Source organism: Manis javanica, chromosome 8 (genome assembly GCF_040802235.1).
Source record: "Manis javanica isolate MJ-LG chromosome 8, MJ_LKY, whole genome shotgun sequence".
NCBI lineage: Eukaryota > Metazoa > Chordata > Mammalia > Pholidota > Manidae > Manis > Manis javanica.
In genome coordinates, this window is record NC_133163.1 from 25021782 (window position 1) to 25039322 (window position 17541).

General features: G+C 53.4%; 1 long non-coding RNA gene across 1 annotated transcript in view; it reads left to right on the forward strand.

The window, feature by feature from the left end:
* Positions 1-379: 379 nt before the first annotated feature.
* LOC140843247 (uncharacterized) overlaps positions 380-17541 on the forward strand; it is a 43727-nt gene continuing 26565 nt past the window's right edge. The window contains exons 1-2 of the long non-coding RNA XR_012120851.1: positions 380-527; positions 1591-1649. This is a non-coding gene — a long non-coding RNA (uncharacterized lncRNA). The remainder of the gene's footprint in view (positions 528-1590; positions 1650-17541) is intronic.

Genomic DNA, 17541 nt, shown 5'->3' on the forward strand with positions numbered 1-17541 from the left:
CTCTCAGGTGCTAGCTCTGTGTCTTTAGGCCTGTTATTTACTATCTAGAAAATGAGATTGAACACAACCTCTCTCCCAGGGTTATTGATGGCTCTGGGTCCCCTCCCAGATGTCACCTCCTCCCCACGCCAGCTCCTAAGACACACTTGGCTCTGCTGGGGAATCCAGATATGGAGAATCTCTTTCCTTAGAAGTATCTTGGAGGCAGCAGCCATGTTTCCACTCCAGGTGCTGCCAGGCCCCGAGCCTCAGTTCCTCTCAGGTGGATGGTGGATAGGGATTGAGCAGGTCTCCCCTGAGCAAGGTGGACCTCTGGGAACGCTGAGGAAACCTGGCAAAAGGTTAACACTGCATTCATGTTCTGGCTCTGCAGCTGAGGTCCCATCTGAGCTGGAGGATGTTTCCTGCTTCTGCTTTTCCATTCCTGTCTTCTCCAGCCGGCCCCAGCTTGAGGGTCCAGTAAGATAACAACCACAACCGCGCTTTGGAAAATGTCTCCTCTGGAGACTCCAAGGGAGGGTCATCAGGTGAGATTCACTCACAGCCAGTGGGACACAGAAAGCTGCCATACCCCCTTTCTCCCCGTGCCCAGGGGGCCCCAGGGGCCAGTCTTTCTGACCCCTCCACCCCCTACCCCATCTCAGTGAGCTGGCGCAGTAGCTCCTGGCCTCGTGGTTCTTGCTGCAGAGGAAAAAACAGAAAGTGAAAGTGGTCCTGTGGAGGCTGTGGCTCTGGGGGGCACACAGCCTGCTGGCCATCTGTGGGGGAACCCCAGCATGGAAAGGCAGGCCCCTTGCCCTGAGCTGCCTGTACAGCCACAGCCTGCCCTGTGCCTGGGGCTCCTTCCTGCTGCAGGCCTGGGCAGAGCAAGCTGACCTGGCATCAAGAAGGTGGCCTGAGGCCACCGTTGTTCAGTCTTCTGTCCTGACTCAACCTCCTTTGTGGGTGAGAGTTAGGAGGGAAAGCCTGACAGCTCCGGGGTGTCCCCATGTGATGGGTCAGAAGCCAGAGTGGCCAGCTCTCCATTCAGGATGCTGCCTCAGCCACGGCTTCCCTTTGTGGGCTCCCAGCAGGGCTTCCCAAGGGTGTCACTGGGAGGCCCAAGGTATGGGTGTGGGCTGAGGAAAGGGAAAGGAAGAGACAATGGCATCGACTGGGCTCAAGCGCTAACCACAGCCCGGGCCCTATGCCAAGTGCTTCAGCCACCTGGTAAAATTCCGGTTGCCTCAGATCACAGCCTGTGAAAAAGGCCTGTGCCATCGGCCTGTCCTCATTCACCCCTCTATTCAACAGATATTTTTGAGCACCCTCAGTGTGCCAGGCAATGTTCTGGACACAGCCATGAAAACACATTAAGAAAAAAAACTCTGTCTTCATGGCACTTATATTCCAGTAGAAAAACAGCCAACAAACAAAAAAGATAAGTGAAATATATGTAAGATGGTGACATGTGCTATGGAGCAAAATAAAGAAGGAAGGAGGAGAGGTGCTGGGGTAAGGGTGGGTTTGCAATTTTAAGTAGAAGGGTGGGGAAGGCCTTCCTGAGTAGGTGGCACTGAGTCTGACTGGGTAAATCTCTTTAATCTGCAGATATGATAATTATCATACCCATGAGGACCAGGAAATCAAGCACCAAGGACAAGTTCAAGGTCAGATGGCTGGGAAGTCGAACTGAAATTTGAGCTCAGGCTCTGTCTGTGCTTGTAATCACCACACAATATTGGGCAGAGATAGAGGACAGAATGAAAGAAAAAGGGAAATAAAGGGCATCTGGGGCCCTCGAAATGGTGGCCATCTGTTTTCCAAACTGAAAATCAGGACACGGTCTGAAAAGATCTTCCTGTTGCTCCTAATGAGAGTGACTGTCTGGGAGAGGCAGTTTGGATGCTGGCCTGAAGGGTGGGATTTCTGAGACATTCCAGCGGCTTGTGGGGCCCACGAGGCTGTCTGGGGCAGGGCATTGCTATAGCAACCCCAGCCTGGCTTTGGGGCCAAGAGCCTGGTGCAGGGCCACATGGCAGAGAAGCTACACTGGGCATGGACCCTAGACTCTAAGGGCCGGGGGTGGGGGAGCAGCCAGTGCTGAGAAGACCACAGAAAGGAGATTGGGGTATGGCCTGTAGGCTGTGTTCAAGGCCAGATGGGAGGGTGGGCTGGCAGGAAGTCCCTGGCAGGAGTCTGAGAGGCAGGTAAGGCAAGAGCCCAGGCCTTCCTGTTGGATGAATCTGAGTCTGGCTCTTCCTGCTCTCTGGCCTGGGCAAGTCACATAGCTCTTTTTTCCCCATCTGTGAAATGGCGATAATAACTCACCTCATTGGATAGTTGCAAAGATTATCACGTATTGAGATAATGCATGAATTGTGGTCAGCATACTGCAGATTCAATACATATTACTGCTGTTTCCCTCCACCCAGTAGGGCATTGGGGGCATGCCAAGAGGGTGAGCTGGTTGGAATGGGAAGAATTGTAGGGCTTGGGAAACGGATGACCCAGTCAACCAGGGCAGTTGCAGGTTCCCAGCCAAGCCCTGCACATGGGCTGGGGCTTGGTCAGCAACAAAAGAACAATACCCTTTCCAAACAGCCAGGCCCACAGTCAAGCCCTCCCCCAGCTCCCAGCACTCTGCAGCCCCAGTGCCCTGGTGGACAGGCCTTTGTACCCACACACCCCTGCTCTGGCATGCTGGGGGCTCTGGGGCCCACAGTGCCCTCTGCTTGGCTGGGCAACAAGGTGCCCCTAAAGTGGCATAGAGGCACTTCACTGCTCCTGCCAGGTGATGCCTTCGTTTCTACCCAGCTGCCTGAGCCTTCCAGTAAACTCATTGCTGCCCCCACTGACACTTCTGGAAGATTGTCCTTAAAAAAGGGAAAGAACCAGAAGGAACTTCAAGGGCTTTTGTATCCCCTGCCCATAACCCCCAACTTATTTGGGCTGAGCTGCACCCCTCTGGCTATGGCAGAGTTAAGGATAGCTGGAACCCACCTAGCTTTTACTAACAATTCACTGTGTGACCTTGAGCATCTTCTCTGGGCCTCCTTCCCTTCATTTGTAAAGTGAGGTCTAAACTAGGTCATCTCTAAAGTCTAGTCATGACATCCAAATGATGGCATTTATTGATTCTTTCATTCATTTTTTCACTCATTCACTTTAACCACTTCTTGACATGGTATATGTTCTGTTTGTTTGTTTATTGTCTGTCTGACTCCTCACCAGCTCCGTGAGGACAGGGGCTTTTGTTTTGTTCACTACTATACCATTACCTCTGGCACCTAGGAGAGGATGGGGCCAATAGGAGGAGCGTGCATTGGGCCAGGGTTGGGTGGAGGGGTTTTGAAAGGACACAGAAGGCTGCACGCCTCAACAGGGTCTGTGGGAGTGCCCGGAGAGCACTCTTTCTGAGGTCGTAGACAAGGCAAGGAGAACTAACAGTAAGGGGGATGTACCCCAGGCCTGACTACAGGGTAGGGGGTGGGCCACAGAGCCTGTGCAGAGCTGAGCTGCAGGAGAGGGTGAGAGGATGGGTACTGTGGCCTTTGGTAGAGGGAAGCAGCCACTGCTAACCTGTGGTCAGAAATGGGTGGGGAATAAAGACCATCAGCTCTTTCTCCTCCTGCCTGTAACCTGAGGCTATAGCTTCCCATTGGCTAAATCCATCCAGAAGCCAGAGACCAAGAGAACTCTGACACCATCCTTAGGGGGCAGGCTCCACCAGGGCACAGAAAGGGCAGAAAAGGGTGGATTGTGGAACGGGAGGGGTAGTGGTTGGGAGGGAGACATGTAACATTCAGCCTAGCACGCAATTGACATTTGCTGAGCGTTCGCTCTGTGCCTGAGTTCGTGCACTGGAGACAAACATGAGATAGGAAGGTTTATAGAGCAAGTTGTTTGCCCTCCAGGCAGCACAAACATGCAGAGGCTGGGTCTTGAAGAGACCCTATTCCCTCTGCCTGGGGTCTCCCATTTATGTCTGACTTGGGGGCAGCAAATAGACAAACCAGTCTGATTTGCAAATTACAGTGACAAATGGAAATGAGGAAGGCTGGGGTGAAGAGAGGGAGTGGGTAGGTGGAAGGTCTGGGTGATGGGAACTGGTTGCAGAGCCATAAACCAGTCCTCAGGAAGGTGACCTTGAAGTTGTGGTTCAGGCTCCAGAGGTGCAAGGGTTCAAATCCCACTCTTTCACCCATTTGCTGTGTGATCTTGGACGTGTTCCTTGATACCCTTGATTTTGTTGGCTCAACTATAAAAGGGGATGGTGGGATAAATAGGGCACAGGAATTTTGTGAGGATTAAACATGAATCTGTGCAAAGGGCTTAGCACAGTGTCTGGGCACACGGCATACACTGTTATTATAATTAGAGACAAGGGCTGCCCACCCCCACCCCCCAGTCCCATCCCATTTCTCACCAGCAAGGGATCTCCACCCCCTCTCCAGCTCCATTTAGTTCTGAATGTTTTAGGTCATTCTCTGCCTGGCGTTCTGCCAAGGCTCTGACAAAGACAGGAGTTTCTGCTCATTCATCCTAATGCAAGTTCCTGCGTTTATGATAATAGGGGAAAGAATGCATGAAAGGGCTCCCTGCCTGTGGAGGGGAAATCTGCTTAGAATTGAAAATGTGAGTCCTTCCTTGGCCCAGCTTTCCCCTCCCAGCGCTTTGGCAAAGGCTGCAGAAGGGAGGGTGGCTGGGAGGAAGGCGAGGGGGAGGAAGGGGTGGGAGAGGAAGAGCTGGCCAAAGAGGACAGAAGGGCGGTTGGGTGGGGGTAGGGGCAAGGCCCTGGCATGCTTGGGTGAATGGGTTTCAGGGTGGCTGAGGAAGCCTGCCAGAAAGGCAGAGCAAAGAGGCCAGGCCTCGTGTGGCTCTGCGCGGTTTCCATGACGACACCAGCTGCTGCCTGGGCTGCGTGTTGGCTAGCTCCTACTGTGGCTGCCACCACACGGTTACCCATATCTGTGAGGAGGGAATTTCTGATGAGTGGCCTTGGCCCAGGGTGTTACCAGGTAGTGCCGTGAGGTTGAGGCACGGAGCTGCTGCCCTGCAGGGGAGACAGTGTCCAGCGAGGTACCCCTGGGACCTCTGGGAGCTTCATCCAGTCCCTGATGGAGGGAGGGGCTGCCTTGGACCAGATAGGCAGGGCCAGCGATGGGATAGGCTTTCGGAGGCCTGCGGGCCCTTGGTGGGAAATGGTGAGACCAGGTGTGATTGTTAAAGATGGCTGTGCCTACAGAAGACCTGTGGAGCATGGATGACAGGGTGGGACAGACAGGCTAGGGGGAGGCTCTGCAGCAGTCCGGGGGAGAGGGATGCTGGCCTGACCTGGGGCACCAGCAGTGGATGGGAGATCAGAGTTATTTAAGAGGTAGAGGTGACCAATTCAGCCGCCTGGTGGAAGAAGGCTGGTGAAGTGGAGGCTGATGACAGGGAGGCAGCTAGGACAGCTCCTAGGGCAGCAGGCAGGTGGGGCTGGGCTCCCCAAGACAGAAAACATGGACTTCAAGTGCCTGAGACCAGGACTCCTGTACCATTCTTGTCCGGCTTCCCCACCCACCCCAGGGCCTGCAAGGACCTGGGTCACAGTGGGCGTGCCCAGGGTTGCCGAAAGAATACATGAAAGGGGAGAGGTAAGACAGCACTCGAACCAGTGAGAGAGATGCGCTCTCCCCAGACCCGCACCAGCTCTCTAAATGCACCCCTGGCCAAGGAAGCGGGAGCAAGACAAAGCCAAACTGGCTTCTCACACGGAGACACACATCATGTTGAACTTTGTCACCTACACGTGTGACTGGTTTTGTTATTTTTAGTCATCCTAGCTTCCACATCAGGTATCACAAATTTATCGCAGCTCTATTTGTTATTCACTGCAGAGTTCCTTTGACAAGCTGCGTCAGGGTGGAGCCCTATGTCCTGCACCTTAAAACACATCTACCAGTGAGGGTGTTGGTTGGCAGGCGGCCCCTCATTTTAATAGCAGATGCAGCGGGTGGATATTTAACACAGGGGACTGGCAGTGTTGACTTCCTGCCTCACAGAAGGAATCCCTGACTTTCCTTTAGTCAGCAGGCCCCAAGAGGCTGAGGCTGAATGAAAACAGAACTTCACAGGGGCAAATTACCTATGTCATTTTTAAGGGGCATTATCTGGCCAAGGGTATCTTTTATTGCATCCCTCCCACCTACTCTTGCCTTCCTGCCCATTTGTAACATCGTGATACTTGGTGGTAAAATGGGATGGGCCAAGCTCAGGGCATTCCTGCCTATTCATCCCTGTGCTTACAATCCTCAGATCCCCCTGACCTCTCTTTAACAGGCCACTTCACTCACACTCTACTCCTAAGACCCAGTTTTAGTTTTTGCCACACCTTACCACCATTTGTCATTGTTTTGTTGTTTACTTGTTTATAATCAAATGTTTATTTGATTTTTGTAGGGTCAGTTAAGGTTCCTGAAGGGAAGATTTCGTTGGTATCAGTCACCACTAAAGTTTCAGTCCCTAGAACAGTTTCTGGTAATTGGATAGTGGTGGGTTTTTGCTAAAGGAATTAGTAAATGGATGAACCATGAAAACTGGTTAGTGTTTATTAAATGCATTCCTCCTCTGATGGGATTCCCGAGGCCATTGGGTGGTTTTGTGTCTGTCTGTTTCCAAGGAGGGCTGGATTCCAAATACCCCCATAGACTGGGCAAAGGCAAGGCTGTTTATTTATCATCCAACAAATGTGCTTACAGGTACCAGGTCCAATGTGGGACGCAGCAGGGACAGCCATGCGCAAGACAGAGTCCTGTCCTCATGGAGTTTACATGTTAGCATGGCAGACAGACTGTAACATAAATGAGTGAGTGGTTGTAAGTGGTATAGAAGAAATGGAAAAAGGCCTACGACAGAGAGTAACAAAAGGAAAATAATTTAGATAAGGCAGTCAGGGGAGGTCTTTCTGAGAAGCTGACATTCCAGCTGAGACCTAAAGGTAAAGAAGGAGCCAGGCATGTGAAGAGCTACAGGAATAGTGTTCCAGGGAGAGCGACCAGCAAGTGTAAAGGCCCTGAGGCAGGGAAAGGTTTGGTATACTCCTGGAAGTCCAGTGGTCAGGGAGGTGGGGTAGAACCCATGCTGAAGGGCCTTATGCTCTTGGTGAGAAGTTTGGTTTTTATTCGAAGTGCATTAACAATTACTGTAAGGTTTATGTGGGTGAATCACAGGATCTGACCCATGTTCTGACTTCTAGGTGGAGAATGAATTGGGGGTGGGGTGGAAAGCAGGATCGGAAAGTGGAGAGCACAGTTAGGAGGTAAGGACCACTTAGGCAGGTTAGGATGTTAGCCATAAGGATGGGGAAAAGTAGGTAGAAATGAGGCCTGGCCGGGGATAGGAGTGACACCTGTTCATGGGATTGGTGGAGAGGGAACAGGACAAGTCTCTGGGGAGCCATTCCTAGATGGCCTGGGCAATCCAATAGACCTAGTAAACAGCCCAATGTCCAGACACTGTCAAAGAAAGCCCTCATGCTTGTTGGACATAGGAGAATCTTTTGTCCAGAGTCTACATGGGCTGGGCAATAAAAAGTTCTGCTCCTGCTTATTAAATAAAGAACTCCTTACCTGCAGGTGTCTTTGAGACGCAGTGTCTTGAGAGCAGAACTTGGGGGGCATTATTATCAACCAGTGCAGCATGATTTTGAACCATCTAATTCTTTTTGTGGCTGTCGTGCAATTCTAGCATTGGAATGCGCGCCAGGACGCAGCTGTCTGAGAGACAGCGTTCTACCTTTGAAAGGCTTCCTGTGGACTGCCCCAGAGGGCAGAGCCAGATGATAGAGGCACAGGAATGGAGATTCCAGCTCATTACAACCAGGTAGAGCTTGCTAATCATCAGAGCTTTCTCAGGCTGAGCCTCCCTCCACTGTGAGTATTCAAGCACAGGCTGGCAGGATGCTGGGAGCCAGTCAACAAGACTGAATTCTTGAGATTGTGAGCACCCTTTTCTTTTTGCTCCCTGCACCTCAGTGGGACAGCCGCTGCCTCCCATGGCCTGCACAAAAACCCCTCTGCCAGCCAGTGAAGATAGCAGCTAAGTCACAGCTAAGCCTGCTCCAGTGTTCTGGGTTTAACAGTCTCTGTTTCCTTCCCGCGCAGGGCTGCAAGAACAACCCCCGCGTGGGCGGAGCCGTGGCGTGGCTGACGCTGTGCAGGCCTGCCCAAGGCCTCCTGGCTTTTCAGTAAAGGGCGCCCTGCTGTCTGCAGGGCCACTGGAGCCAGGCGTGGCTCCCTGAAAATCCTCAACTCATAGGCAGGACTCCTGCAGGGACACCCCAAGTGAGTCATAGGTATGAGGCGGGGGTTCTCTTGACCAAGCCATGCAGGCAACCCCAACTCCTCACCCCTCTTCCTGGCAGTGCCCCTGTTTGGAGGGAACTCTACCCCTGTTAGTCCTCAGGGACCAGGCCCCGCATAGGCCAAGACACAAGATGCCTGGCCCCAGCTGTGGGTGGGGAGCAGGCTCAGACTTCCAGAAAGCACTGATCTCTGGCAGGCATGACTGCTTTGCTCCAGGGCTGGTCTCAGCTGCTGCAGTAGATCCCCCTGAGCTGCTTGGGGGACGAGTTGGCCTCCAGAGCAACCCCAGGGAGGGAGAACCAAGCCCTTCCTCTCAGTAGCAGACCACACCCCCTTCCATGTCCAGATCACTTCAGTCTCCCCAAATATGCCACAGTATGGGTAAACAAATGCATTTATGGGCTGCCCCAGGGCATGAAGCCACCTCTTCAACCTGGGAAAACTCTGATGACCTCAGTTCTTGCATTTCTGAGCCTCCACTTCTCTATCTGGAAAATAGCAACATAATCAGATCTACTTTCTGTGAGAGTGGAGTGAAATGATGGACAGGACCCTGGCACTAGTAGGCTCTTGCTAGTGAGTTTTCTCCTGGAATTTTCTTCTTCCTCAATGTCCTCCCCTCCCTTATCATCTATAGGACTAGAATTGCTCACCAATTGGGAAGGGGGGTACTTAAGTGGAGAACAAGATCCTTCTTGGTCTGAAGGACCCCAGTCTTTACCAATAGGGCTGTATGCTTGCATTTTGTTGAAAACAGTAATAATAGGGAAGCAAGGGAGAGGGTCCGCTGAGCTGTGGGCCTCCTGGAGCTGCTCAGATGTTCCTTTTGGTGCCATGGAGAGCAAGGGCCTTCCTGGGGTGGGCTTCCCATCTCCCTTAGCTGTGGCCCTCACCTGGGAGTGGGGTCTGGGAAGGGGACCATGGGCTTGGAGAGAACAGGTTAGCATTCCAGACTTCCCTACTGGAGGCCCAGTTGAGAGCTGGGGGCCACCCTGCAGGGGCGGGTGAGGAGGGGAGGGTTTGGAGGCTGGCTAGCTCTTCCAGCCAGCTGACCCTGTTATTTTTAGCTCTGGAATGCCCCTCCAAAGCCCCCTTCACTTCTGTTTATCTTGCTTTTGTGTCCCTGTTCCTCTCCAGGAAATTCTATAGCAGAAGTGGGATAAATGAGGGAAGGAGAAGAGGTTAGGGGTGCCAGAAAGAAGAGACATTGGCAGGGGCTGGGCTGGTGGGGAGAGGTGGGAGCTGCTCCCTGTCCCCCACCCCAGCCCCCTGCTCTGGAGGCTGCCTTTTCCTCTTTTCTGCGTTTCCTGTGTTTGGGGCCACCAGGTTATCCCCCTCCTCCCTCTCCACTACCACTGATGAGACCTCTATTGTGCTGTCAGGGGCCTTGCTCCTGGCCCAGGCCTTGGGCAGCCCCCATCCTCTCACCTGTCCTTCTGGGACCTCAGGTGAGGTCATACCTAGGGTGGGGTGGGCAGACAGGATCAGCCCGCGGGCCTGGGTCAGGATACACTGTGGGTCCCTTGAAGGAGCTCCTATCTGAACATGTGCAGCAGGGGCAGGAGGACTGGGGACAAAGCACTGGTGTGATTTCCTGGGTTTGTTCATTCCACTTTAGCCTTGGCTGCGTTCTGCGTAACATGAAAATGACAAAGTTCTTGCTGTAAGGGAACCGCTGTCAGGATTGCATGGAATGGCGAATGTAAAGCCCTGTTGGCACGTGGAAGCTTGTGGAAGCTTATCGGTAGGTGTTAGCCAGTCCGTTAGCACTGGACGGGTCAGTCACATCCCATGCGGTGCTTGCGGAATACTGATGGGGTGTGAGTCTCCCTGGAGCATTTTCAGCAGCAATTAAAGAAAGCCATACTGCTCCCTTCAGCCTCCTTTAATCGCTGCAGGCTGCTGAAGCTCTTGTTACAGGGGTGTGGCACTCAGGGCCTCCTTTTCTTTCTCCCCCTGCCCCCCCCCCCCACAGGGGTACTGGTCTGCACTCATCTGGGGATGAGGGACACTGCTGGTGCAAAGTCGGCCTGCTGGCTGCCCGAGGAGGGGGGCCTCCAGAGTACACACCTCCTGCAGCCCCCAGGCGCACACCTGAGAACTCAGGGCCAGCAGAGGAAAGGGGCCTGTGACTGGAGAAGGGAAGGTGTGAAGAGGGGAGGAAGGATATAAGCTTGAAGCTTACCTTGATGATTTCTGGCCTGAGGTAGGCATTCTGTTTCTTTGAGTCCTTTCCTTTAAGCTTCCTTATAGGAAAAGCCCATCAGCCCCTATGGAGGGCCTGGGAGGGCCTGGAGCTGGAGCTTTGGGAGGGAGGCCCAGGAGGTCAGTGGTATCCTAATGAGCGTTCTCGCCACGGGCTGAGGTCAGTGAGTCAGTCAATAAATGGACATGCTCCAGACCTAGTGGCAGCCTTGGAAAGCCATGTGTAAAAGAGGGGGTGGGCACACCCAGCCAGTCCTGGGTGAAGCGAGGGAGGGGAACCAGCTGGGGCAGCCACCATCTCTAAGAGCGGGACTAACACCACTTCGAGGTGAAGAAGAGGCAGCAGCTGCCATATCCCAGGAAAGGCACTGACCTTTAGAACCAGAGACAGAAATAGCCTGGGAGAGGACAGAACCTGGGTGGGAGAGATGTCCAGGCTGGGCAGGGACAGGCCCAGATGGGAGGCAGGGATGAGAACCAAACAAGCTCCAACAGCAGACGCTGTGCTGGAACCTCACTCGCTTTCCCACTTAATCTGCCCTCCAGCCTGCAATAGTCATCCTCATCTCCCCTCCTAGATGATAAACTGAGGCTCAGAGTGGCCAGGCTTGCAGTGGGCAGAGCTGGGACTGATCCAAACCTCGCTGGTCTGACAATCCACGCCTCATCTGGCTGCACCCCTCCCCACGCTGATTACTGTTGCCGTCAAGCGGTGGGGTGGAGTTCTCAGCTGACCTGTCCACCCCCACCCCCCACCGCCGGGCTGGCTCTGTGGAGGGAAGAGGAAACTTCTCATTGAGGCCTGGAGGTCCCAAGAGGTGAACCTCTGCTACTTTGGTTTATTAAATGACCCCAGAGCCCCTGTACCTTGGACGCCTGTGACCAACTTTCCTGCCCTTGTTTGCTCACAGAAAGAGGAAGAGTCAGCAGTTCTCCCTCCTTTCCCCCAAATTGTGCTGGGCAGAGAGCCCCAGGAGACCCCCTCCCCTGAAGCAGTGGCAAGAACAAGTTTGGGGGACAAGCCCTGGCTCAAGCCGAGGTCCGGGAAGGTGAGAATAGCAGGCTCAAAATAACAGGCCGCCTGGCTGGCTGGCTCCCCCCTTCTCCCTACTGACAGCTTCCCAGCCTCAGCAGCTCCCAGCTGTTTCTGCTTATCTGAAGCCAGGGAGGCTGGTTGCCTGGATACCAGTGCCTCTGATCAGCAGTTGGGTCCTTCCGGGGCAGGCCAAGCTGCCGCATCCCCAGCCAGCTAGGCATGGCATGCCCAGGGTCTCCTGAGCCCACCCTTGGAAAGGTGGCAAGGGAGGATTCCTGGGTGGCATCGAGAATGCTTAAGAAAAGACCCTCCCTTGACAGGAGTTGGCTCAAAGGCATGCTTTGAAGCCAGGGAATTTGAGCCCCACCACTTGCTAGCTGTGTGACTTTGGTCTGTGTTTTAATCTTTGAAAAGGGGTGCATATCTCCTGCCTCAGAGAGTTGTTTAAGAGTAAATGTGATAACGGGTGAGTGCTCAGGGCTCGTTTACTCAATGATCTTAACTCCCTGCGCCTACCTGCCTTGGCTGGGTCCCTCTGGACCCTGCTGTGTGTGTGTTCTCCAGGGAAGCCGTGTATGTCAGTGAGGCAGGCAGCTGGGGCACCTCAGAGGAGGTGGCACTGTTCCTGTCCCCTTGCTCCAGGGGGAGGGCCTGCCACACCTGCCTGCTGCTCCCAGTGCTTCACTGGGGCAGGGTAGGTGGGCCCAGGGATGGATTAGGGAAGACTGGACAGAAAACAGGCACAGGGATGGGGGCAAACCCAGCCCAGCACCATCACCTGCCCTGGGGGTGGGGGCAGTAGAGAACAGGCCCTGGGGAAAGGCAAATGACCAAGAAGACATGCTCTTCTGGTCTACTCAGGGCCAGCGGTCTCGGCAGGACCTTCTTCACTCTCCCGAAACTCTGCAGGGCCAGGCCCATGGAGTCGGCAGCAGGGGAGAATGAGAAGCAGCAAATGACTGAAGGGACCCAGTGACCCCAAGAGCTGGATGTGGCCATCACAGGTCCTCTTCTTGACCCTCTTGCCTTAAGAAAAGGGCAGAGGAGAAAAGGAATTGGGGTGGGGCAGGGGGAGCACCTTTTCACTAAAGCCTTTACTTTTTCCTCTCTGAATGGAGCATGAGATCAGCCTGTGCCTGTCAGGAGCAGTGAAGCCCATGAATAATGCAGAGATGAGCAGGGACAGCAAAAAGTGGTTACTGTTCCATCAGAGAGAATGGGCCTTGAATGCCAAATGGAGAGGAGCTGGGGGCTGCAGTGGGAAGGCAGAGCTGGGGGCTGCCCCTGGGGCTTGGGCTGAGGGACCTGCTATTCCTCTGTTGGGCCCAGGTCCTGACTCCGGCCTCCCCGTGGCATCCACAGCAGCCCTGGGCATGCAGACTAGGCCCAATTGCTGAGCCTTGCTCCAGGCCTGCCCTTCCAGCTGGTCAGGGTAATCTCAGGAAGTACCCCCCTGTCCACACCTCCACAGAGGTGCCAGGACTAGCAACAGGGTAGAAGGAAGCTTGGAGATGAACTTTCTCAGGGAAACTGAGGGAGCTTCCAGAGACATCCCATGGGGGGAGGGGTGCTTCTAGAATCTTGGGAATTTGGGGAATCCTTACAGAGGGGTGTTGCTTAAGAGTCAAAATAAGGAAGTGAATCCCATTATGAAGCAGCTCTGGGTGGAAAGGCAGCTGCCTCTCCTCAGAGCAGAGCCATCTTGTTCCAGGAGGCCTCAGAGTTGTAATTCTGGGCTTGCTTGCTGAGTTCGGTGGGACTCTGTGGAGAATTTTAATAGGACAGAGACAACATAAGATATGAATGAGCAGATCCACTTGGGCTATTAGGTGGAGATGGTAGGGTGGTCTTAAAATTTGGAAATGTGTGTAACATTACTGGCTCTGCTTCCAGACATAGTGGTCATGTTGTGATTTGAGAAAGGAGCACAGGGTGGGTTAAGGGGCCATCAGACCAGTCCAGTGTAAGCAGTTGGTGTGGCAGAGGGCCTGGGCACAGCCGGGTGGTGGTGGGGGCCGCTTGGAAGGTAGGGATGACCCCTCTTGGTGATTAGCTCAATGCAGGTAGGGGAGAGAGGCATCACAGGACACTCCCTGGTTTCTGGCTTGGGTAACTGGGTGCTGGGTGGATGGGGTGCCTTCTATCTAGAAGAAAAGCTGGGGGATGGAGGGAAGATGCTGAGTTTGAGATTCCTGTGAGAATTTGAGATTCCAGTTGGCAGTTGGAAATCGGGTCAGGGTCTTGCTGCTGCCAGGGCCCTTGAGTACAGACGGACATTCCTGCTCCCGCTGCCTCCAGCCAGGTGAGACTCTATTAAAGTCCTTCCAGCAGGAGTCTGGGGCTATGGGTAATTCTGTCACTCAGTGCAGTCTCCCAGCCAGGAGGCGCCCTTCGGCTACCTTTGCTCCTCTGACCTCTGAGGCCCAGGGCACCCACAGACTGTCTTCTCTTTGCTTGCAAGTCGGGCCCTGGAGCAGCCCCATGAGGCTCTTTCCTGTGGGCAAGTCCCCAGGAGAAAGGCTTACTCCTCCCACCACCTCCTTCTCTACCAGCAAAAAGCCCCGAGGGGCTAAGGTGCCTTGGCAAGCACTGAGGGGTGCCCTGGGGTGGTGGAGGCTGACTGCAAGCCCATTCTCTTGGGGTGAGTGTTTGTGTTCTCTGTTCCCTCCTGTGCCCCCCTAGGGGCTCTGGGGGCCTCTCCTGCTGGGACCCAGCTCCACCCAACGGCACCATGGAAAGGTTTTCCCACAAATGCAGCCCTAAACAGCACGTGTATGCAAATAATCCAATTACAAGAGCTAATAGCAGCCTGTGAGTGGCCCAAACAAGGGAAGAAAGGAAACAAGTTCAGCTGATACTGGGGGCAGGAGTAAGAGCAGGCTGTTGAAAGAGGTCCAGAGTGCAGGAAAAGGTCAGAGAGGAGGAGACTCTGGGGCTGGCAGGAGACGGAGGGTCCCAGGGACCTGCTGAAGACAGGTGGGTATCAAACCTGATGGGAAATAGAGGAATGCTGATCAAAGGAGTTTTCAGCAGCATGTAGAAAACACCATATCATTTATCACGCATACTTCATTCTTGTCCACACCTGCTCTGCTCCAGTGAATGTTCTGAAGATATAGAGAAAGTACACACTCCTGGTCCTGCAGTAGCTTACAGCTGGGAGGGGCAGAGATAGGGTGGGGTCCCAGAAGACAGAGCCCTGATCCAGCCTAGAAGGTTGGGAGGCTGGGGTCAATGTCCTGGAGGTGGTGGACCGAGCTGAATCTGTCCTGGGAGATACCTGGGGAGAGGACAACTAGGGGAGTTCCAGTGAGAGGAGCAGTTGTACAAAAGCTGAGAGCCAGGAGAGAGCCTGGTGCTTCCAGAAAGCCACAGTTAGGCCACAGTGGGACTTAAGAATGGCTTGTGTGTGTGTGTGTGTGTGTGTGTACACGTGTGTATACAGGTATATGCATAAGATGGCAAGAAATGAACTAAACTTGCACACGTAGGTAAGAGCCACCTTGCTGAAGGTTCTGTGTTCTCTGCTGCCCACTTTTGCATCTTAGCTTGAATGCAGTGGAACACATTTAGATGACATGGAGTGACATGGTAAGATTTGCAGTCTGAAGACAGTTTGGGTGCTTAGGACTGGAGCTGGAAAGCAGCTGGTCAGGAAACTGTCGTTCATGATCTATGTTTGAAATGATGAAGGCCTGACATAACGTTCACACTTCCATGGCCTTGTCTGTGCCAGGCATTGTTCTTCTGTTACAAAGAGTGATTTATTAATCATCACAACAATCCCATAAAGTAGGTACCACTATTATCCCCAGTTTGCAGGCCAGGTAACTGAGGCCTGGAGGGGTGAAGCAACATTCTCCCATTCCCGTACCTAGGCAAGGAAGCCAGGACAGTCTGGCCCCAGAGTCTGTGCTGATCGGAAGGGCCCCAACCGTCAGGAGGTTGAAGATGGGACAGACTGGGAGGATATCAAGGAGGAAGAGTCAGAATAACTGACTGAACCCAGAAAGTTTCTTGGGGATTGTGGGGATAGGGAGAGGGAGAAATCAAAGGGGAGGGTGAGGGAGTATGCAGGGTTGAAAAGTGTCTTCCCCAAATTCAAGAGCACCAGGAACCTGTAAATGTGACCTAATTTGGAAATAGGGTCTTTGCAGATGCAATTAGTTAAGATGAGGTCATACTGGATTTGGGCAGGCCCTAAGTCCAAAGACTGGTATCTTTATAAGAAGGAAACACAGACACAGGCACAGAAAAATGCTGCGGGAAGGTGGGGAAGGCCACGGGACAGTGGGGGCAGAGATTGGAGGAATCCGTCTGCAAGCCAAGGAATGCCCAGGGTTGCTGGCCAACACCACAAGCTGGAAGAGGCAAGGAAGGGTCCTCCCTAGCACCTTCAGAGGGAGAAGGGCCCTGCTGACATCTGGATTTTGTACTTGCAGCTCCCAGTACTGCAAAAGAATAGGTGTGCATTGTTTGAAGCCCTCCTGCTGCCCCCACCCCCACCCCCACCCCCATTTGTGGTACTTTGTCACAGCAGCCCCAGGAGACTAACACATTCTCCCCGAGACTCAGGGAGGAGGATGGCACCAGATCTAATTCGGTCAGGTAATATTCAAAACACAGAGGGAAAAGGCAGGCTGTATGTGAGCCGTAAAAGGATGTTGAGTTGGTCTGGGAGGCCCCTGGAAATGAAATTCTGACTGTGTAGTCATGAAAGGTCTTCACGAGCTTGAGGAGAGGAGAAGCCTAAGAGGCAGACTGCATCATCTCGGAGCTGGCAGATGAGCTCAGACTGGAGCAGGACACAGTCACGCTGGAGGAAGGGCACAGAACCAAGGGCAAGAGAAAAGGAGCCATGGAGATGCAAGAAAAGGAGCTGGCCTGCGGCGCCCCGCCTGGGGCTGAGGCCTGCAGGAAAGGCCAAGAGCAAAGTCACTTTTTATAAGGTCAGGGGAGGGAAGGTCGGGGGCGTTTATAGAGTTTTGCTAGAATCAGGAAGACCTGCTTGGGGTGAGGGCTAATTAGTGTTTATGGATGATAGATATACCTGGATGCTATTTGTCACTGATCTTCTCTATAAAGATTATGGAATGAGAAAGACATTTTTTAAAAATGGAAAGGGTAGCACAAATATTAGTAAGAGGGAGTTGAAATATAGGATTGGGGAGATGAGGTATCTGTAAGGAGGTGAGATCCCTGTCACAGGAGGCATTCAAGAAGAGTGTGGAGGAACCTCTCAAAAGGGGTGTTGTCAAAAGGCAATTCCTCTGAGACTTTACGGTGGACATGACCCATTCAGTAGTCATTGCCAGGCCTCTGACCCGTGGTTGTCGTCCACCACAGTAAAGAGAAATTGGGTGGTGCCCTAGAGGCACTCTTCTTTTGCTTTGACAAGAAGGCAGTAGAAAGAGCATTGCTTCAAGGCCTCTGCTCAGACTAGGTTGTATTGGGCAAATCAGAACCCCGTGATATGGTGGTGGTTTTTTGCTGTGAAGGTTTTGTTACCTCAAAAGTGCAAACCTAATTTTTCAGCACTATTTTGATTACCAAGCATTGAATGCAAGATGCCTGTCGCCAAATCTCCTGACCCTCCCCCGTATCGTGCCCAGTTGCCCATCTTTGACCTCCCTGTCTGCTCACAGTGGCCTCACCGTGGAGGGGCACAGAAGAGCAAGGAGAGGGCCTCTCCCCAGGGCAGTGGTGGCCGGTGGGGGAGGAGAGCCCATCCCTCCTTCCTCTCCTTCCCTCCCGCCCCTGCCTCTCCTCTTTGTTCTCCTCTCTCTGTCTACAGCTGGCAGGATTAACCGACTGGGGATGAGCCAGGGTGAGCCCTTGCCTCCTCTGTCATCTGTCTGTCCATCAAAAGGGGGCTGGTGGGAATATCAGCATGATCCCTCAGGCCCCTGCACCCCTAATCCAGGACGAGAGGATTTCTGAGGTGCCCGGTTCACTCCCAGCGTGTTCACT